Source organism: Phascolarctos cinereus, unplaced genomic scaffold (assembly GCF_003287225.1).
Source record: "Phascolarctos cinereus isolate Bilbo 61053 unplaced genomic scaffold, phaCin_HiC Scaffold_726;HRSCAF=1367, whole genome shotgun sequence".
Taxonomy (NCBI): domain Eukaryota; kingdom Metazoa; phylum Chordata; class Mammalia; order Diprotodontia; family Phascolarctidae; genus Phascolarctos; species Phascolarctos cinereus.
This window is the reverse complement of record NW_027556098.1, coordinates 18,802,469-18,825,169: the sequence shown is the minus strand read 5'-3', so window position 1 is coordinate 18,825,169 and position 22,701 is coordinate 18,802,469. Positions and strand designations below refer to the sequence as shown.

Here is a 22,701-nt window from a genome sequence, read left to right as displayed (position 1 = left end):
ATATTATTTCTATTAGTAAAAGCATATCAGCTTGTAATGTTGAACCACTTGACAGTGCCAAGGACTTTAATGACAAAAACTTTCTTTTCCAGGTTTTCAGCAGCAGTAGCTACTGTGACTTCAGAGTTAATCGACTTCTTCAATTCTATAACCTATACCTTCATTACCACTACAGCCAGAACTGGGATATATATGGCTTAACCTAACCATCATGCCTAAGTATTCTGTTTCCATCAAGAACTTTGAAATTCCTCTGACAATGACCCTTTTCCATTTCATTTCTCTCTATACCTAACAACTGCCAAACCTAATTGGACTCATGTTCACTTACAGCCTCTTCTTAGGTTAACATTCTTTTCTTGCCAGTCTTAAAGTCATGGTGAAGCAGTTCTGCTATATATTGTCTTCTATTACCACTCATGTCTTCTCTCAACAGAATGTTGATATTAGAAACTATTTTATTTTTACCTTTCCATCCTCAACACAGCACAGTGTCTGGCACATAGTTGACACTAAATAAATGATTATTGATTGAGTAAACTCTTGACAAAATCTACCTTTGAATTAACCTCAACTCCTGCCATCTGATTTTACTTATGTGCTGCAGAGTGATGCTAAAGAAGGTCAGAATGTTGTGCAGAGTCCATTACAAATTTATCTTATCTAATGTAGCCTGAGACCCAACTACAGCAAGGTAATTCTTATGCATGTGTCTAACTTATTTTCAATCACTGTTTCCAAAAAGGCTATTTTAGGTAACATTTTCATTTTTTATTTTTTTTTCAAATACTTTATTTTTTCTAATTATGTGTAAAAAATTTCAACATTCATTTTTTAAAAAATTTTGAGTCCCAGATCTTCTCCCTCATCTCCTTCCTCTCATTGGGAAAGCAGGCAATTTGATATATGTAATATATGTGCAGTCATAAAAAACATTTCCATATTAGTCATGTTATAAAAGAAAGCACAGTATGAACAAACAAAAAACAGAAAATGAAGAAATCCAAAAAAAAGTATCTGCTTTTGTATTTTATCTGCCTTCAGACTCTATTATTTCTTTCTCTACAGGTAGCACTTCTATCATAAGTCCTTTGAAATTGTCTTGGATCATTGTATTTCTGGGACTAGCTAAGCTAGTCCTAGTTGATTATCCTTCTGTTACTGTTTACAATGTTTTTCTGGTTCTGATTACTTCACTTTGCATCAGTTCATGTAAGTCTTTCCAGGTTTTTCTCAAAGCACCCTTCTCATCATTTCTTATAGCAAAATAATATTCCATCACAATCATATACCACAACTTGTTCAGGCATTACCCAACTGGTGGGCATCCCCTCAATCTAAAATTCTTTGCCACCACAAACAAAAAGAGCTGCTATAGATATTATTGTACATAAAGGTCCTTACCCTTTTTTTTTTGAGATAGAGACATAGTAATGGTATTTATAGGTCAAAGGGTATGCACAGTTTTATAGCCTTTTGGTCATAGTTCCAAATTTTCTCTGGGATGGTTGAAGCAGTTCACAACTTCACCAACAGTACATTAGTGGCCCAAATTTCCCACAGCTCCTCCAATATTTGTCATTTTCCTTTTCTGTCATATTAGCCAATCTTATAGGTGTGAGGTAGTATCTCAAAGTTGCTTTAGAACATTTTTATATGACTATAAATAGTTTGTTTTCTTAATATGAGAACTATCTTTTCATATTCCTTGATCATTTTTTAACTGGGGAATGACATATTCTTTAAAAGTTGACTCAGGTTTCTGTCTATTTAAAAAAAAAAAAAAAGGTCTGTATCAGAGAAACTTGCTGTAACAGTTTCACCAGTTTTCTGCTTTCCTATTAACCTTGGCTACATGGGGTTTTTTTGTGCAAAAGCTTTTTTAATTTAATGTAACCAAAATTATCCATTTTAAATTCAATCATGCCCTCTATCTCTTGTTTGCTCTTAAATTCTTTCCTTTTCCATAGTTTTGAAAGGTAAACTATAATTTGCTTATTTTATCACCCTTTACATCTAAATCATGTACCAATTTTGACCTTATCTTTGTACACAGTGTGAAATGTTGTTCTATGCCAGTTTGGGCAAAACTGCTTTACAGTTGGTTTGTTTGCTTTTTTCCCCATATTTTTTGTCAAATAGTGAGTTCTTGTCCCAAATACTTAGATATATGGATTCATCAAATACAGATTACCATGGTCATTTGCTACGGTGCTTTGTATACTTCAACTATTCCACTGATCCATCACTCTACTTCTTAGCCATTACCAGATTATCTTGATGATTACCACTTTGAAGTAGAGTTTGAGTTTGGGTATGACTAAGCCACTTTCCTTCACTTTTTTCCCCCATTGATTCCTTTGATATTCTTGACCTTTTGTTTTTCAAATTTGTTATTATTTTTCCAAGCTCTATAAATATTTTTTGGTAGTTTGATTGGCATGACACTGAATAAATAAATCAATTTAGGTAGAATTGTCATTTTTATTATATTAATTCAGCCTGCTTATAAGCAATTAATATTTTTCTAATTTTTTAGATCTGCCTTTATTTGTGTGAACAGTATTTTGTAATTAGGTTCATATACTTCCTGAGTTTGTCTTGGCAGGTAGACTTTCAAGTACTTTATTTTGTCTACAATTATTCTAAACGGAATTTCACATTCTATATCTTGCTGGTGGACCTTCTTGTTAATATGTAGAAATGCTGAGGATTTATAAAGGTTTATTTTATATCCTGCAACTTGATAAAATTATTAATTATTTTAGCTAGTTTTTTAGTTGATTCTTTCGAATTCTCCAAGTATATGATCAAATAATCTACAAAGAGTGATAGTTTTGTTTCCTCACTGCCAATTCTAATTCCTTAAATATATATTTTTCTCTTAATATTATAGTAAGCATTTCTAGTTCAATATTGGGTAACAGTTGTGATAATAGGCATCGTTGCTTTACTCTTGGTCTTACTGGGTAGGTTCCTAGCTTATTCCCATCATAGAAAATGCTTGCTGGTGGTTTTAGATAGATACTACTTATGATTTTAAGGAAAGCTCCATTTATTCCTGTGATTTTTGTGTTATTAATAGGAATGAGTGTTGTATTTTGTGAAAAGCTTTTCCTATAGCTATTGAGATATTAATATGATTACAATTGGTTTTGTTATTGATATGGTCAATTATGCTGATTGTTTTCCTAAGACTGAACCAGCCTTGTATTCCTGGTATGAAACCCATCTGGTTGTATTATATGGTCTTCATGATATATTGCTGTAATCTCCCTGCTAGTCTTTTGTTTATTTATTTATTGCATCACTATTTCTTAGGGAAATTGGTTTACAATTTTCTTTCTCTGTTTTTGCTCTCCCCATATAGGTATCATCACTATATTAGTGTTGTCAAAAGAATTCATAGAACTCCTCTGCCTGTTTTTTTCCAAATAGTTAATATAGTATTGGAATTAATTGTTATTTAAATATTTGGTAGATTTCAGTTGTGAATCCATCTGGTCTTAGGGATTTTTTTTTCCTTAGGAAGCTTATTGACGGCTTGTTCAATTATTTTTTCTAAGATTGAAGTAATTAAATAATCTATTCTCTGTTCTGTTATTCTGAGCAATTTATATTTTTGTAAACCTTCATTTTGCTTAGATCAGTGGATTTATTTGATTTTCAAATTTTTTAATTTATTAAGTGGGAATTTTTATTTTGTTTTTTTTCCCAGTTTTTTACCTGTATGCCTTGATATATTTTCCAAGTCATTTGTTTTTCCTAGGAGTTATTTCACATTTTCTTCTTTTTTTTCATTCTTTTAATTTTGTTTATTGTTTCTTGATATCTTATGGAGTCATTAGCTTTCACTTTACCAGTTCAAATTTTTAAGAAATTATTTGTTTCATTGAGCTGAGCCGCTTTGTCTATCTGTCCAATTCTCCTTTGCAAGGTGTTCTTCTCTTCAGTATGTTTTTGTGATTCATTTGCCATTGGCCTAGTCTACTTTCTAAAGAGATATTTTCTTTCTTATTTTTTTGTTCCTTCATATCCAAGTTCTTGACTTTTTCCCCACCATTTTCTTGCATTGCTCTAATTTCATTTCCCAATTTTTCTTCCACTTCCCCTATTTGATTTTTGAAATTATTTTTAGATCTTTTAGAGGCTGAAACCAATTCACATTTTCCTTTGAGTCTTTGCAAGTAGGTGCTTTGATTTTGCTGTCTTCTTCTGAGTAACTTTTTGTGCTTACATTTTTTTTTTATTATTTGCTCATTTTCCAACTCATTTCTTGACTTTCAATTTAATATTAAAGTTGAACTCTGTACCATGGTTGGACAGGGCACTATTCTAAGCTTCAGATTTTTTGTGCCACTATTTTCAGAGATAGCTCTGGGCTTCTGCCAGCTCTCAGTGCCTGTAAGGTGATATAATCTAAGGAGAGTTGTGGTAACTTTTCTTTTAGCACGTTTTTGGTGAGTGACCATAAGCCCTTTTTTCCTCCCTTGAACTGTGACCATGGTCCCACTCCTGTTAATGATCCTCCTTGCCCTTGCACTGCAACCCATTACTGTGTATGGACAATGCAGTCAGTGTCAGCATATGCTCCCTTGTAATTTCCTTTTGACTAGTTATATGACCCCCTTGCCTCCTGTAGGCCTAGAGCTCTAGAAAGTGCTGCTGCCACTGATGCAGTCACCATCAAGGCTTGCTGTTGACTTTACAGGAATGGCCTGTGCTGATGGAGTTTCAATCTTATCCCAGTAAAACAGACTTTTCCTGTCAACCTTCCAAGTTTTCTTGGAAGGGAAAATCACTTCACCCCTTCCTTTTGTTGGTTCTGCCACTGGAGAATTCATTTTGAGGCATTATTTTAAAGTTGTTTGAAAGGGAATTCAGGAAAATGTAAGTGAATACCTGTCTTTACTCTGCAATTTTGGCTGTTTTTTGACAACTACTATTGAAAATATTTTCTTCTCTCCTCAGGCCTTCAATACCAACACATCTTTACTCTTTCAAAAGAGGTACTCACATCTTCCTTTTGCTAGAAAAAAAAAAGATCCATTCCTTTTCTCCCATTGTAGATCTTAACATGACTTAATATTATATTTCAGTTTCTTTGTTCCAATCTCTCATGAAGATTTGGCATTCTTTTCTACAAAGTTTGCCTTCCACAGATTTCAACTGCGAATTATACCATGTGTGGTTTAATTTTTTACATATCCCTATATAAACTCCTCTGGTAACTCTCTTAATGCATGCCAAAATACTCTCCATCCATAAAAGAAACCTTCATTTGACTCTACCATCTCTTCAAGCTATACTCTTATATATCTGCTCTTTCTTTTATGGCCAAACTCTTAGAAAAAGCAGCATGTCTAGACATTGATTTCACCTCCTCTTCTCTCACTCACTCTTCAGTCTTTTGTAATCTGGCTTCTGACCCCATTACTCAATTAAAACTGAGGTTGCTAATGATCTCTTAGTTGTCAAATTCTGTGATCTCTTTTCAGTCCTTATCCTTCTTGACCTTTCTGATGTATTTCAAATTTTAGCAACTTGTCCTACTGTGTGCCTTCACCCAACAGGGTTTTCATGAAACTGATAATTCTTAGTCTCTGTCTTGAATGCTCGTCCTGTGTGACTCCTTGACTAGTCAACATTTCTAACTGCATCAACTACAGACATTTCAAATGCTACATGTTTTATATAATATTCATTGTCTTCATTCCTCCCCCTGAATTCTCTCTATTCTTTTCAATAAAATAAAGAACTTATTTCTTTTAAGGTTACACCCATCTTTCCTTTTAACCAAGTACATGAGGTCATCTTGGACCCTTCAGTTTCATGCTAGCTTCATATTAAATCAGCTATCAACTGCTGTCAATTCCATCTCTATTACTTTTTTTCATGTGCTTCTACATATCAGCACTCACATAGCTATAATCCTAGTGCAGGCCCACATAATTTCTGTTCTACTGCATGGCTTTTTAATTGTTGTCTCTCCTTCTTACCCCCCCATAATACTTTCTTTTAATACACTTTTCATCCTCCAGTTGCTATATTAAAATCCCCAACACACTGGTTTATATTTTTGTGACACTTCCCTGATCAGAAATCTGAAGTGGTTGACTTAAGGATGAAATATACAGTCTCTTTAGCACTTAAAGCCCTTTATATTCTGGTACCAATCCATATTTTTAGGGTTATTGTATATTATGTTTCTTCATGCATTTTTTTTTCCTACCAAATTGACTAGCTTACCTTTTTCAGGCTAAGACTTTTGATCATCTATCTCTGAACCTTTCCTTGGGCTATCCATCAGTAGGATAAACTTTCTCTTCACTGCTGGCTCAGAGAATCCTTTGCTTTTCCAAGGTTCAGCTCTAGTAATGTTGTTGTTCTTCATTTTTGAAGAGGACAAAAATGACATCAGTAAGTTAGAGTCAAGTTACATTGTGTCTGAATGTGATTGATCTGACCAATACAAGCTCAGAATGCTCTATCGCAGGTTGGACAGAAATTGTCCATGTGAACATTTGGGGTGGATTCTCTAAATTTGCATATCTTGCATGTCTTTTGAGCTATTTCAGTTCTCCTTTGCTCATACAGCATAGCACCTTTTCTGATGAGGGTATACCACACTGGGCAGTCCTGTGGCAATGTCTCCCATGTCACACAACCAATTCCAGAGTTCTTAAGAGAAACCTTGAGAATGTACTTGTATTTTTTCTTCTCATTACTATTTGAGTGTTTGCCCTTTGTGAGTTCTCCATTCAATAGTCTTTTGGGCAAGCATGTGTTTGGCATTTGAACAACATGGCCAGCCCATCAGAATTATACTCTCTACAGCAGAGTTTGAATGCTTGGCAGTTTAATTCAAGAAAAGACCTCAGAGTCTAGTTGCTTGTCCTGCCAGGTGATCTTCAGAATCTCCTAAGACAAATCAAATGGAAGTGATTCAGTTTCCTGGTATGGAGTTGTTATACTGTCCAGGTTTCACAGGCATACAACAGTGAAGTCTGCACAAAAGCTCTGTAGACCTTAAGTTTGGTAGACAGTTTAATATCTCTTCTCTCCTACACTTTCCTTTGGAGCTCCCAAACTGAGCTAGCTCTGGAAATGCATGAATCAACTTCATTATCAATGTGTACATCCCTAGAAAGTATACTGCCAAGGTAAGTGCACCTATCTATAGCATTCAAAACTCCTCCACTTGCTGCAACCAATGGTTCCTTGTATGGATGATGCAGTGCTGGCTGAAGAAACATCTGTGTATTTTGGTGTTAAATGTTAGTCTATTAACACAAGCAGCAGAATTGATCCATGCTGTGCTGAATCTCAGCTTCAAGGGTTGCGTTGAGTGTACAATCATCTGCAAACAAACAAACAAAAAAAGTTCTCCAACACTCCCTCCACTTTCATTTTGTCTTGTAGCTTTTTCAAGTTGAAGAATTTACCATCAGAGGCAGTAGCTGACCTTCATGCTGTGTTTGTCCTCAGTGAAGGCATTTGACAATATGGCTGAAAACATGTTTAAAAGCTTGGGAGCAAGCACACAACTTTGTTTCACTCCATTGATAACTGGGAAAGCACAAGAGCATTGTTGATCATCCAGAACCTGGGCAAACATGTTGTCATGAAATTGACACACAATAATTTACCATAAACCCTCATGATTGACAGTATCAAAGGTCTTGGTCAGATCTACAAATGTGTACAGACTTATACTCTTGGCTACTTTACTGGAGTTGTGAGGCAGCAAACACAATATCACCTGCTCCTCAGCTTCTTCTGATGCCACACTATCAGGTAGATTATCATCCTCCAGGTGGAGGATCAGTCTATTAAGGAGGACTCTGGCAAGAATTTTGCCAGCAATGACTAAGAGAGAAAGACTCCCCTGTGATTGGCACAGGACAGTCTATTTCCTTTATCTTTATAAAGATGGACAGTGAAAGCATCCTTAAACTCCTGAGAGGTAACCTCCTCCTGTCATATAACCCAGAAAATTTCAGTCAGCTTTTGTATTAGCAATGGACACCCCGCCTTGTAAATCTCAGCTGGAATAAAATCAGCACCAGATCCTTTGAAAGGAGCCTAATTGCCTTCAAAACCTCTTCTTCAGTTGTAACTTCAGCTAGGGAGGGATTGACTTCAATTTGAATTACAGGGTCAATGGCTTCAGCATTGATTGATGAAGATCTGTTAAGGAAAACTATAGAAGTTTTCTGCCCATTTCTCTAGCATCCTGTCCTTATCACTAATAATGTGCACTGAATAGTTGAGATGCACCATAGGTCTTTGGCCCATATTGCTTTCAGGTCATCATAAAAGCATTTTGGATTGCTACTATCAGCATAAAATTGAATTTCATCTGCCTTCTTACTGAGCAAAGAATACTATATCTCCCTAAACTTCTCTTGTACTTTGCTTTTGATGTAATTTAATGCTGCCTTCTTAGAGATGGATGAACTATCCTGCTGGTAAACACTGAGGAGTTCTCATTTGTCATTTAGCAGCTTTTGAATGTCCCCAAAATTTTCATCAAACCAATCTTGATGTTTATGAGTGATCTCACCCAGATGAGCAAATGTAATACTGTACACCAACAGTCTCAATGCTGCCCACTCCTTTTCTGCTCCACTGTTGCCAACTGTGTGTTGGCTAAACTTTCTCTCCAAGTTAGCAACAAAACTGTTCCTGCTAATGACTATAGTAATCTATTATTTGATAAACCCAAAGACCCAAGCTTTTGGGATAAGAATCCACTCTTCAAAAAAAACTGCTGGGAAAACTGGAAAAGAGTATGGCAGAAACTAGGCATGGATCAAAATCTAACACCATATACCAAAATAAAGTCAAAATGGGTTCATGATTTAGATATAAAGGCTGATACTACAAGCAAATTGGGAGAGCAAGGAATAGTTTAGCTATCAGATTTATGGAGAACAGAAGAATTCATGACCAAATGGGAGACAGAGAACATTACAAAAAGCAAAATGTGTAACTTTGATTACATTAAATTGAAAAGTCTTTATACAAAGACAATGGAACCAAGATTCGAAGGAAAGTAGAAAATTGTGAAAAAATTTTTACAACCAGTGTCTCTGATAATGGCCTTCTTTCTAAAATATATGGAGAATTAAGTTAAATTCATAAGAATACAAGTCATTCCCCAATTGATATATGGTGAAAGGATATGAGCAGGTAGTTCTCAGATAAAGACATTAAAGCTAACTATAGTCATATGAAAAAATGATTTAAATCACTATTGATTAGAGAAATGCAAATCAAAACAACTCTGAGGTACCACATAACACCTATCAGATTGGCCAACATGACAAAACAGGAAAATAATAAATGTTGGAGAAGATGTAGGAAAATTGGAACACTTCATGCATTGTTGGTGGAGTTGTGAAATGATCCAACCATTTTGGAGAACAATTTGGAACTATGGCCAAAGAGCTATAAAAATGTGCATAGCCTTTGATCCAGCAATAGCATTTCTAGGGCTATGTCCCAAAGAGATCATACAAATGGGAAAAGAGCCCATATGTACAAAAATATTTATAGCAGCTCTTTTTGTGGTGGCAAAGAATTGGAAATTGAGAGGATGCCCATTAATTGGGCAATGGCTGAACAAGTTGTGGTGTATGAATATAATGGAATACTATTGTGCTATAAGAAATGATGAACAAGCTGACTTCAGAAAAACCTGGAAAGACTTGTATGGTGTGATGCTGAGTGAAGTGAGCAGAACCAGGAGGACATTGCACACAGTAACAGCCACATTGTGCGATGACTAATACTGGTAAACTTAACTGTTCTCAGCAATACGAGGATCTAAGACATCTCCAAAGGCCTCATGATGGAAAATGCTATCCACAAAGAAGAAAGAACTATGGAGTTTGAATGCAGATTGAAGCATAATATTTGCTATTTGTTTTTCTGTTGTGTTTTGTTTCCTCTTTCTGATGGTTCCTCTTACTGGTTCTAATTCTTACTTACGACATCACTAATGTGAAAATATATTTAATAGGAATGTATATGTATAGCCTATATCAGATTACATGCCCTCTTGGGACAGAGGGGGAGAAAAATTTAAAACTCAAAAGCCTATGAAAGTGATTGCTGTTAATTCAAAATAAATTAATAAACAGGAAAAAAAACTGTTTCTTCTCAGAGAAATGCTCTAATCTGTTGACATTAATTCTTCTGGTGGTCATTTTGCCTTGGGACCATGGCTTTTGTTGAATCTGTACATTTATCTTGGAGGGGATATCCATGATCAGCCCAGTGCTCTGTGCCACACATTGTCTTTGTTACTCTCACATCCTGTCTCTTTCCTCACAATCACATAGTCTGTTAAATACTAATATTTGCTGCAAGCGTGCATCCATGAAGCATTATTACATTGAAATAAATGGAAAACAATGTTGGTGATGAGGTCATAAGATGCACAAGTCTTTACTACTAAGTGACCATTGCTGTTGCTGGTTCTAACTCCATTCCTCCCAAGGACTCCTTGCCATGTCTGGTAGTTTGAGCCAACTCTAGTATTAAAGTCATCCAGAATTATAAGCTTGTCCTGTTTTGGCACATTAATGACAAGGGCCTCCAAGTCTCCATAAAATTTTTCTTTGACCTCATCAGGGTTTGTCATGGAGGGAGCATAGGCAATGATGACATGGCAGTCTTGCTAGTGGCAATTGCATTATCATGAGTTTGTTGTTCACTCTTTTTGGTAGGCATACAAGCTTGTTGAGTAGATTAGTTTTGATTGCAAAACCTACACCACCTTCATGGTGTTCTCCTTTCACTGCAGCCACTCCAGAAAAACACATATCCAGCTCCAACTTCAGTAAACTGGCCTTCATTTGCCAGCCTTGTTTCACTCAGGGCTGCTATTTGTGATACCTGCTAAGTTCGTTCACAACAAGAGCTGTTCGTCTTTCAAGTCTACTGGATTTTGCGTTCTCTGTCAGTCTGTGCACATTGAATGTACCTGTGGTGAGTAGAGTCATCCTTGCAGAAGTTTTTGTACATTTTTTCTTAAAAAAATATTTCAACCAGAGGGTTAGATCTCTGCCTATCATGGTGATCAGGCTAAGGTTCAGTAAGCAGTCAATTTTTGGGCACTTTGTCTAGCCTCTTTCTCACACCAGGCAGTGAGCAATGCAATCCTTAAAAGGCTTCTTGGACACCCAAGAGGCTGCTGAATCTCACTGCTGCTTCCAAAGAGATGAAGACCCTATGGTCTGGGCTGTCTGTGTACAGGGTTGCTGTGTACAACAGTGTATCCACACCTTCTGCTTTATCACTTGCCTGTCACCACAGGACTTTGAGGTAGGTAAAAATGATAAAATGGAATGGTTGATGTCTTTTGATTCATGAATAAATTGGATTTAAGTGAGGCAAAGTTACGTGAAGTCATCAGCCTCACTCTCTCTTCCAGAGTAATTACAGTCCAGTGGCAGGACAGAGTCAAGATGCCTGGTGATAGCTCTAGATGCAGTGGATGATTTTGGTGTCTTCAATATCTAAGCAAGGTCTAAGTGCTCCACAGTGCCTGTTTTAGCTTCCTTCATGGTCATTGGTGCAAATTGTTCTCATCCACCCATTCTACCAGGAAAAGTCTTCACATTCTTGGGATAGATGCCCCCCCTCCATTCACCAACAGGTTTGAGAACCCTCTGTTGCCCTCAATCTGGTTTAGCCCATCTGCCAAAGCAGTTTACTGAGGTATGGCTGCTGTGCATGCTCCAGCTTCTTAGAGCCACAGGTAAGAGTTAAGTGGATCAGGTGGAGACCAAAGATGGAAAGCAGCCTTGAAAAGGGCTCAGCAGCCCTCACACCAGAGGTACTGGTCTTCCTTGAACATACCCTACACCCCGGTTCTTGTGCTACCCCTTACTTGAAGTCCATCCCAATGCTATTTTGATGAGAAATTAATTTGACTTACACAGTAAGATTTACTATAATAATTGTAGCCCTTGATCCAGCAAGGTAATTATTGAGTACATACCCAGAAATATTATTAAAAATTAGCAAAAAGATACCAATTCAAGTATTTTCCCAGCAGCTTTTTATTTAATTAAAAAATTAACAAACATGGAGGCCAATATCCAAAAATAAGAAGATGGATAAACAAATTGTGATATGTTAATGCAATATAATACTCTAATACCACTAAGATAAACAACTATGATAGATGCAATGATATCTGAAGTATATGATCTTTTATAAAACAATACAAAGAAGAAATGGAAAAAGCAGAATCAAAAGAATAGATTACATCGAATGATCAGATAAAAATAAAATTGAATGAAATGGCGTGGACAAAGAAAGAATTCTTATGGGAACTTAAAGAATTAAGTGTTAATAATCACTAATTAAATTATATATTTATTATTCAATTTTAAATTTTCTTATTTTTGTAGAAAATAAAAAAAGATCTTATTGTTCCAAGAAACATATTACTTCTCTGCTAATAATATATTTTCAAGTAAAATGTCCAAATAATTTATGTCTGTGTTTACAATCCTACTCACAAATTCCAAAATCCTGAAATCTATATTTAAAATAATTTAGTATGTGAACACTGGCTATTTTGCCCCTATGACCACCCCTCAAAAATACTACAGACATTTTTGCATATTTACCAGATTAAGTTTATAGCTTAGTTATGAACTCCCATGTTTCTTCTGTAAGAAGCCTAATGGAAGACTAAAATGTATTATGGTGAATTCTTTACTACAGAAGCTACAAAAGGTAAGTTGTACCAATAAGAAATCAGATTGTATTTCTTTGATTTGTAGTGAAATAAAAAAAAGATCATATCTTATAAGGAATCTCCCCCAGGGTAGTTTATCTTTTGAAAATGTTAAAAAAATATATAGATTTTTCCTAGATAAAAAATTACCATTAACAAGCTGTCAAGTTTTCAGAAAACTACACAGAGGGTTCAAATATCCTCTTGATCTCTCTTCCAACAAGCAAACTTTTATCTAACCCTTTGACTACAGATATCTACCTTCACCTTGATATCTTACTGCCAAGTGAAAATGAACTTTTAAAAAAATAAAACTCTATATCATTCTCTACAAATACTCCCCTCTGGACAAATATTCAATTCCTGCTGGAGTTTATCTTGCCTATTCTTCCAGCAAAGAATCTGTGGATAATCTTTGTCCCTACACTCTCTGTTATTTCTACAGTAAAATAAATCATATAGCCACTTGAATCCTTTCATCCTCAATGAACACTGTTTAAAGTGTTTTAGAGGAAACAGCATTGTTTACATGCAACTGATTTGCTAATGGAAATAATTATTTTCTGTTTATTAAAGTAGTTTTCCAAAGGACTACTTGTTGACACTCCTTCCTTAATTCAAAGTCACCAATGTCCTCATAATGGCCACAAACAATCACCTTTTTTGCAGTAGTTATTCTCCTTCCTTTCTGTAGTGTATGACACTGTCAAGCACTTCCCTTGCACCCTGCGCTGCCCCCCCACACTTTTTCTGGTTTTGGAGGATTTTACTGGGTGATGTTTCATCTTATAGTCTCTGTGGTGGGGTAGGGATCATGAAACTAATGCCCTGATTCCCCTAGTTTGGACTGCTTAAAAGTTTTAGGCAATTCAACTTCTCCTCTGTTTACCTTGTCAGGGAAGTTGGTATGGTAAACCATTGGAGTAGTGAATTCTTCTTTTTCTTCAGTCAACCCAACTTGATTTTTTTCTGCCTTTATTCTCTCTCACTGAGTACCAACCTCATTTTCCCCAGATCCTTAAGAAACAATTGAATTGGGGGGTGAGAAAATGAAGAGGAAACAGCGGGCTTCTGTTGATAATTTCTCTTTATGAGATTTCCTAAAAGTTCTGCATCAGTAGCCAATTAAAAGTGCCTTCATAGTAGATAGGAAGCAGTAAAATGATATGTATACCTCTTAAGGTGATGTGGGAAAGGCTCATCCATCACACACCTCAAAGGATAGGCTATACTCCTCACACTATCTTTTCCTGTGTCTCCAGCAATCTATACGACCTTTCCTTCTAAGTCTCCTTTCTGCTTTATCTTGTTCTTTTTGCCTCTATACCTTAAATGAGGATGTTCTTGAAAGCAAATAAAGGGGATTAACAACTTAGTTTGTTGAAGGCACAAAAGCAATAAGTTTTTTTTAGCATGTGGGGGACATTTAGGTGGCTTTTCTAGCAGTTTTCCATATATCCATAAGCAAAAATAAAAGAAAACCAAAATCATGGCTTCAATTCCAATTTACATAATGATATACTTTGTGGAGTATGAAAAGAAAGTGAAATTTTATGAGGAACTTGACAAGATTCTGCAAAATATGTCAACATGTGCTTTTTGTCCTAGGAGCAATATTTATTCTACACAATGGACACTAATGTTACCCTCGACCCATAATGGTATTGGAAACCCATTTGAGCCTTAATTAAATCAGTAGACTAAGGTTTTAATCACTGATGTAGCTGCCTGAAGACCAAACTAAAAAACCCAGCACATGAGAAGTCAAAGACTTCTCCCTTTGGATTGACTTATGCTTCTGACAGATATCATAGCTAATACAGTCAGGGAAGCTGCATTCAAATGAATCAATGTATCATTATGGAATATCCTTTCTTTACTATGGCTACATAAAATCTATTTTGAATTTCTTCTCTCTGATTTGATTCAGTCCTGAACCTCAATTAGGAGGCCAGCCTCAATCAAGCCTAGCCTGCAATACTTGACCTTCATTGGCAGGATTGAATTAATCAGTCCGCATTTACCAAATGACTGCTATGTATCAGGCGCTGTGCTAAGTGTTGAGCATGCAAAAAGACAAAAAAAACAATCCCTTCCTATTCTTTGGAGCTTACAATTCAATGAAGGAGACAGTATATAAATAAATATATACAAAGCAAGCTACATACAAGATAAATAGAGAACAACAGAGGGAAGGCACTAGAATTAAAAGGGGTTGGGAAACACTTCTGATAAAAGATGAGAATCAGCATGATGTCATGGTCAAAGTAAAAGAAGGACAATGAAGAGAAGGAAGAAACCTGGATTATCCGAGGCCCTGATACATGAGCTCAGCATCCTGTAGCTCCATATTTCTGGTGGTATTTCTGGCTACATCCCAAGAGGCAGCCTTCCTGAACCAGTATTATTAGAAATAGATATGAATGTACTCTGCATCTCTAAAAAGCATTCCCTAAAGATGACAAATGTTAAAAGTGTTTGTTGAATTTGAATAATTTTTATGTTTGTGGGTGACAGTTATTTCCAGGCCCCCAACTGTATGGTAAAATGCAGACTGGTATCACTTGGGCCTTGACAAAGGGACAGTGCTTGGCCTTTATATCTTGGGCAGTGTAGTAAAATCCTAGCTGTAGTGGGCATCAGCTTCAGCCTCAACAGCAGTGGGAATTAGCATGGGCCCCAGGGACAGTAGTATGTACACTTTTGCTAGACCTAGTGGCATCAGAGTGAGCACTTATGTTGGTTCCAGTGGAGGTGGGACTCTGGAGCCTTTTATTCTAATTACTCTCATAAATGACTCCTAACTGCCCCACCTGCAGTTATAAAACAAGATTAAATTAAATGCTCCAGTGAATATGCCCAAATTTTTACATCCACAGTAGTAGATGTTTAAGGGAAACAGGAACAATCCTCAAGGCCAATAATTCCTTCTCAGTCCCTCTTTCCCCTTCCAAATCTCACACATTCTCCTTCTTCCAGGTATCATTGATTTTTATTTGATTTATACAGGCTGTATATGCCAGAGAAGCTAACATTCATTATAACAGTGGAAGGTAAATGATTTCTACAGATATCATACCCTAGACAGAAAAAAAATCAGTGGTTAAGAAAATCAGTCTATGAGATCCAACTGAGATTATAGCTGAAGAACATTCATAGATGAAACCAACAGGATAGTCAAAAAATGGAACAGCTACATTGTAATTTCTCGAATGATCTATTTTATCATCAATGGCATAGTAACCATTATGTTTGGATGGTAACATCATAATACTTGATGTACTGTAGTTGGAAGCTGAAATTATTATCAGAAATATGATCTTGTGAGCAATGGTGGGACTGGAGCATGCACATTGTGAGAAAATTTGTGCTGGAGACAACACAATCATGAAAATATTAAGGAAATCATTTCATAAGATATCTCAGGGAGGGATATATAAGAAAAGGATTTTAAAAATCATGGAACACATTATTTTAAAATGGTGAGAAAGAAAACATTATTATTACCAATCAATTTTCCCATACATTCATTTTTATAGAATATTTTTGATAATTATCTATGCTTCATTGAACATATGCTTGATAAAAATATCAGATGTGAATAGGCAAGGTTTTAAAAATGATTTTCTACAACACACCATACGTTTGCAGTTGAAAAGCACAGAGAATTCAAGATTCTACTATACTTGCTTATTGATTTTTTTAAAGCCATCTATATTCTGTGCCTCTACTTCTTCCCCTGTCACTCACTTCTAAACACTTTGTAATCTGGCTTCCAACCTCATCATTTCAACATTTGACTGAACCTGCTCTTGAGAAAATTACTGATGATTTCTTAATTACCAAATTGAATGACCTTTTTCAATCTTCATCCTTCTCGACCTCTCAATGACATTTTAGACAAATGAGCACCTTCTCCTGTATATGTTCTAGAAATGACTTTCTGACATTTCCATGACTATTTAATATTTTTTCCCTACTTCTATGACTACTCCTCAGTTTCCTTTGCTGTATCTCCATTCATGACACATTATTAATTTTGAGTGTTGTCTTTGCAGTTAGCTGATATTTGGATTTTAGATTTAGTGTAATATAACTCAAAATCCAAAAAGAATACTATACAAAGTTACTCCAAATAGTAGCAAAATTTATTTGGAGGAACAAAAGATTTAAAACATCAAGGGGGAAAAACATAACAATGAAATGTGGATATTCTTCCTAGTCAAATTGCACTGAAACCAGTAATCATCAATATTATTTTATATTGTTAAAAATAGAAAAAAAAAGTGTTATAATGCAGACTAGTCAAGTCAAGTCAATAAGAGTTTTTTAAGTGCTTACTGCATCTCAGGCACTGAGCTGGGGATATGAAGGTTAAAACAAAACAAAACAAAACAAAACAGTCTTTGTCCTCAAAAAGTCCACATTCTAATGGAAAAGATAACATGCAAATGACTATGTACATATATAATAGGGTAGATTAAGACACTTGTAGTGAAGGAAGAAGAGAATAGGAAAGGCGTCTTACAAATGGGAAGGGTTTGAGCTGGGTTTAGAAGAAAACCAAGAGGCAGAGACAAGGAGGGAAGACATTTCAGGTGAGGGGAATGACCATGATAGGAATTAGGAGATGGATTTTCATTTGTGAGCAATAGCAAGGAGGCTACAGTTATGGGGTAAAAGGAGGGGAGTAAAGTGTAAGAAAGGTAGGGAGGTAGTTATGAGCCAGGTTGTGAAGAGCTTAAAAAGCTAAACAGAAAACATCTTTCTTGATCTGAGAAGTGATAAAAAATCATGGGAACTTGAGTAAGAGGTGACATTGTTAGATTTGTTTTTGTTGTTCAACTGTTTCATCCATGTCCAACTCTTTGTGACCTCATTTGGGTTTCTCTTGGCAAAACACTGGAGTGGTTTACTTTTTCCTTCCCCAGCTCATTTTACAGATGAGGAAACTGAGGCAAACAAGGTTATATGACTTGCTCAGGGTCACATAGCTAGTAAGTATCTGAAGCCTTTGATTTGAACTCAGATTTTTTTGACTCCAGGCCTGACACTCTATCCACTGTACCACCTAATTGCCCGTTAAACCTGTACTTTAGGAATATCGCTCTGACAACTGAATGGAAAATTGATTAGAGTGGGAAGAGATTTGAATTAGGGAGACCAGTCAAAATGCTAAACAAGATAAGGAAGAAGCAGAAATAATTGGCCCCTTTAAAATAGCGTTTGATGAATTATAAAACATAAATTGCTTAGAAAAGAGCTCCTTACTTGATAAGAATTGCTAGAAAAACTAATAGTTCAGCAGAAATTTAGTTTAGATCAACAGCTTATACCATATACCGCAATAAACTCAAAATACGACCTGAATAGTAAAGATAATACTCTGTAAACATCACAAGAAAACCAAATTAAGTGCCTTTCACAGCTATGATAAAGTGTTTAATCCTCAACAAAATAACGTAAAGAGTTGATTAAAGAGATAAAATAAATGCTGTTGATGATATAAAATTTAAAAAAACACTTTTGCATGAACAAAATTGATACAAATAAGTAGTCAGCGGGGGGAAATTTTGTATTAGATATTTCTGATAAGGGTTTGTAAATAAAACATGCAAAAGTAACTAATAAACAGGGTGTCCCGAAAGCTATTTCCCAACAGTGAAGTTGTTGAAGGATGTGAACAAGCAATTCTCAAAAGAAGAATTGTGAACTGTTAGTAATAATGGGAAAGAATATCAATCACTAGTATTTAGAGAAACACTAATCAAAATGACACTGAAATAACTCTTTACATCAGGCAAAGATGGGAGAAAAGATATGAATAGTCAAATAGCAATATAAAGAGGGGTTGCAGGAAAATGTACACATTAACTCATGGTTAGAAGAGCTGGAAATTTGTCTACCACCATACATGTCGAAACACATTTAGAATTATTTCTTTTTAAGAGACAAAAATGGCCGTGGACCTCAATACCCCATTACCAGTCATATATTCTAAAGAAGTCAATAACAAAAAGAAACATCCAATACACCAAAATATTTTCACAACTTTTTTTGTAGTAGTAAAAAGCTGGAAAGAAAACAGATGTCCATCAATTGTGATTTGACTAAACAGATTTCGATACATGAAAGTAATGGAATATCACTGTGTTATAAGGTGATAGATAGTAACATCAGAAGAAATATGAACATGTGTAAAGTAAACAGAAACAGGAAAATAACCTATATACTATATACACTATACACAATAACTGGAAAGAACAACAGCAACAAAATAATAGAAGCAACCATGATTAGTTTTGGATCAGAGAAGAAAATGAAAAGGCATCTTCATCCACTTCTCTGTAAAAGTGGGGGACTATGAAAGTGCAACAATATAATGCCATTTTTCTGGATATGTTAGCTTTACTTGTTTCTCCTCTCCTTTTCATTCTTTCTTGTAAGAAAGGAGGAAAGGATTGGAAATGCATTGGCAAACATAGATAACCTAAAATTAAAAGATAAATAACATTTTATTTTAATGAAAAGATATGGCATAATGTATCAGAGCATATATGTATAATATTTAAAATAATTTATCTCTCTCCTTATCACAGTACCCTCAATATAATAGGCACTTAATAAATAATTACTAAATTTAAAAAAAATCTACATATCTATTGAGGTACCTTCACAGGGAAGCATCCAGAAATAGGCGCCACAGATTCAAAGTACATTATGGGTCAAATTCTACTCAAAACAATAGTTTGTAAAATACTACCAAGTGTTTATCTTTCCCCCTCAACATTTAAAGTACAAAAGCAAAATTATTTAATGTAGTCCTGTAGCAAAAACTATTCACAATATAATATTTAGCTGATAACCTAGGATGTACTCTTCTACAATTATACATACCATCAGTAGGGTAGTAAACATATATAAGGATCATTCTACAGGATCTCTGTGTAGGCAATATAAGAGAATGGGCAACTCATATATCTTTCATTTTTTCCAAATAGCAAGCATTTATTTTCTCTATCCCACTCCAGTCAGTCTGTCAAGGAGCATTTATCAAATGCTCTGTGCCATGCACTGTGCTAACTTACTTCCTATCTGTAATTTAATAAAAAAAGAAAAAGAAAACAAATATGCAAATTCCCTTTTTGGCCTTACATAAAAATGTATGACTCATTCTGAAACATGAGTCTATAATTTTCTATCAGATGTAGGTAACATGTTATCTTTGGTTCTCTGGCACTATATTTGTCACTGTATTAAAGTTATCAGGTCTTCCAATGTTATTTTTTCTTGATAATTCTGTTATTTTGTGAATTGTTCTACTTCTAGTAACTTCACCATGTATCAAATTATAGAAGATGTGTTTGTGTGTGTGGTTGTGTGTATTGGCACTACAAAGAAGTATAGTATATGTAGAGAGAATTGTAAGAACTGTACCTTACATGTTGTATGGGGGTGCAATTTTGTGGATCAAAGAGAGGAGAGAGACAAAGGAACAGACACACACACACACACACACACACACACACACACACACACACACACATACACACCCCTAGATCTCATCCAAGGAAAAGTTTCCCTAAACCTCTAAGGTAGCACATTAGGGTTAGGAACCTGATAGAGATTGCCTGCTCTTCTCATATCAGCTTCTTCCCAGAGCATTTTCCTTCAGCAACCTGAAGTGGGCTTGGCAATCTTGTCTCACACCCAAAGCAACTGAAAAATCTGAAAAGACTTGAAGAGGCTCCAAAGATGCTGATGAGACACAAAAACCTGTTTCTCTCCTCTCTCCCACTCTTTCTGACTTTACCCTACCATCAGACAGGCATGGGGCATTGATATCCATCAATGAGGACTATACCAATGGCCAGTTTGGGGACATGGAACACACATACATACATATATGTGTATATATACAACATATATGTATCTATATAAACATACATAAACTGTCACCCATTCATAGAATTTGATTTTAGAAAGAAAGACTCAGGTTGTCCAAGTCCATATTGTATTGCTCTCAAAGTGAGTGACCGTGCATTACATGGGAGTTAACAGTTTGGAACTGAGAGCTCCTTCTGGAGTTGAGGTGCACAGTTTACATCCTTTTTCAACAGGGGCTGAAATCACCCCAGTCATCATTTTTACCTCCAGACAGAGGAAATACCTCTTCTATCAGGCCACCCATCAAACTCCAGACCACTCCCAGCCTTGGACTATCTAGACAAAGAATCTGTCTCCACAGAAGCCTGAACAGAACACAATAGAGCTTCCAATACTTTTGATTAAATTACTTCCAAGTTTGGGTTGGGGTTTGGCCAGGATAAGGAAACTCAATGCAATGTCATTATCAGTAATGTCTTTCTGAAGAAGAAACTGAACTTTGGAAGAAGGAGTCTAGGGGAAGCTCTGAATACCATTTTTCACATTCCCCCATCTGATTCTAATGAGAGGCATTGCCTTCTCAACAAATCCCTAACTGATTAAGGGTTTGGGGACTTATAATGGGTGACAATGCGAGAGTGGGGGAAGGGGAAAAACTGATCAACAATTTAAAAAATTTTTTTTTATTTTTTATTTTTTTGCTTTTAGGCAATTGGAGTTAAGTGACATGCCCAGGTCACACAGCTAGTAAGTGTCAAGTGTTTGGTTTGAGGCCAGATTTGAACTCAAGTCCTCCTGACTTCAGGGCCGGTGCTCTATCCACTGCGCCACCTAGCTGCCCCGATCAACAATTAAACAAACCAAAGAAGGCAGTCCTCTTTTACTAAGTAAACCATAAAGATAAAAGATGGAAAGGGAACAAATGAACAATGAATAAAATTGTCCATTTAAGGCTCAGAAGTCTCATCTCATAGAGCTGTCTGGGGACACTGTCTGATAGTTTTCTGGTCTGAGTGTGGTTTAAGCAGTTTCCAGCAGAGTGTCTTCTTAAGACTCCTTGTAGAGATCCTTTTTTAAATCCAATTTTAAATTACTTTGCCAATAACCAGGTCAAAAAATAAAACTTAAAGTTTAACTCAGCCTTTATGTCTCTATTATTATAATAATCAAATTCAGAACCTTGGCCAATTGTCATGTTGACATATCTAAGAAACTCAAATAAAAACAGAAAAATTAGAACTCAGTTTTTATACTTCATATTATTCATTCTCCCATTAGGAGGATGGGATTCTACTAAAAAATTAATAACAGAACACCTTTTATAAGAAGATGGATTCTAATATATAAATGAATTCTTTTAAAAGTTTCCAAATTAGCTACAATTGTAACAAAAAGCTCAGGGATGAAACTGTTTTAAAACAGTGCATATCAAATAAATTATTTATAATAAAACAATTCCAATTTCTAGCTATAGTCAAATAAATAATCCCTAATTAAAGTGGATGCTTCTTTAAAGGCATTTAAATGATAGACCACAAGCCATTCTTCTAAGACAACTAATCGTAACAGAACTGAGACAGTAACTGAATAACATAATCATATCCTGATTTCACAAGTCTTTGATGAAATTATCCCCATACCACTATGAGGAATTAAAGGACCCTAACTTATTCAGGAAGATATAACTAGTAACAGATGTCAAGGCTAAGAACTTAATTAGTTGTCTGGACTAAGATTCTAGGCCAAATAGTTCAATCTTTACTTCCATCTTACTATAGTAACTCAGATGTTACTATATATCAGTATGTCATTTAATAGATTTTATACTGTGCTTCTAAAACTTTTTGATTATATTTTGATTATTTTGCTAGAAAAGAATATGGACATAACTATAGTAAGGGAACAATGCTTCCCCAGCTTAATGCCAGTTCAAAGCAAAAATTAAGTACATGGCCAACTACATTAAGCCAGGCTTAAAGTCAGTCAGGTGTCATATTGGGGAAACTGAGTCAGGAGAATCCTACCTCAGGTTATGCAAATAGTTGTTCTCCCAG

General features: G+C 35.5%; 1 pseudogene; it reads right to left on the bottom strand.

Annotated features, from left to right (window-relative positions):
• The window catches only part of LOC110221560 (serine/threonine-protein phosphatase CPPED1 pseudogene), a 55,921-nt pseudogene extending 44,909 nt beyond the window's left edge, over positions 1-11,012 (bottom strand).
• Between the last annotated feature and the right edge of the window lie 11,689 nt (positions 11,013-22,701).